Here is a 1,222-nt window from a genome sequence, read left to right as displayed (position 1 = left end):
CCAAACGGGCAAAATTAATTACTCTGCGGGTGGTTGGGGGAGGACGTCACTAAAAGATCCTACTTCTTTCCTTTCCCTCTTTTTTTGTCTGGCTTTTTCTTTGCACTTAATTACCGTTATTGCGTTGATGTGCTTCTCCTCACTCAGACGAAACAAAAACAGAGAAACGAACAAGTGGGCGGTTGGCGGGTGCTCTGGTGTGGTTTGCTCCTTCTTTCCTATCAAACATCTATCGTCCTTATCTCCCGTTCTTCTTTTTTTTAATGTTTGTTACTCTCTTGTAATACCTCTAATCTTCTGGCGCTCATAAGACTTTATGCAGGTTGCGAACGCCGAAAAACCTCTATTAAAACTAAAACTTCGCACCCCAAGTTGACCGTGATAGACAGATTCAAAACAGCCTGCCTCAAATTTTTTTGTTAGCGTTTTAAGTCACTTGCAACGAAGTGCCGAAGGTTGGAGGTGTTGCAAGGGAGTTACAAAACAAAAAAATGAGAACGGATCAGGACAAAATATGTTTAATTGGGAAAGACGGAGCAAACCACACTCGAGCAGCCAGGTTGAATTTATACTGAAAAGGGCGTAAAACGTCTACCAATTTTAGTGTACAGAATATAACACCACCTAAAAACTGGGATAAACATTCATACTTAAATCGCGGATTCGTAAGACGACTCAAAGTCAAAAGCCTCAAGTTGTAAGTTTGTTATTACTTACTTCCCTTTTTTTCTATCCTCTTATACCACTAGATGTCGAGAGGGTAAGTTCGTTGCCCGAATAATATTGAAAATATCATTTGTTTAAAATATGTAAAGCAATATTACAAAGCCAAATTGACATTTAAAGTGGTGTTGCAAAGTATATTAATATTTCAAGCGGTGTTACAAAGCAAACTAATATTTATAACGGTGTTACAAAGCAATTAATTGATAGTTCAAACGGTGTTACAAAGCAAATTGATATTTATAACGGTGTTACAAAGCAATTAATTGATAGTTCAAACGGTGTTACAAAGCAAATTGATATTTATAACGGTGCTACAAAGCAATTAATTGATAGTTCAAACGGTGTTACAAAGAAAATTGATATTTATAACGGTGTTACAAAGCAAACTGCATCTCCCCACGACGCTTAACGGCAACAGAGGAGGAAAAAGTTTTTAAAAAGTAAAGTAAGTTACAAAACAAAGTGATATTTAAAGCGTTGTTACGCAGCAAATTGA

At 36.7% G+C, this 1,222-nt stretch overlaps 1 protein-coding gene across 1 annotated transcript in view; it reads left to right on the top strand.

Moving 5' to 3' along the window:
* The window catches only part of LOC100533399 (PTSP-like peptide neurotransmitter precursor), a gene marked incomplete at its 3' end in the record, with an annotated part of 155,229 nt that overhangs the window by 128,840 nt on the left and 25,167 nt on the right, over positions 1-1,222 (top strand).

The sequence above is a fragment of the Aplysia californica genome, unplaced genomic scaffold (genome assembly GCF_000002075.1).
Source record: "Aplysia californica isolate F4 #8 unplaced genomic scaffold, AplCal3.0 scaffold00168, whole genome shotgun sequence".
NCBI lineage: Eukaryota > Metazoa > Mollusca > Gastropoda > Aplysiida > Aplysiidae > Aplysia > Aplysia californica.
Note: the sequence above shows the minus strand (reverse complement) of the source record. Positions and strands in the feature narration are given on the sequence as shown.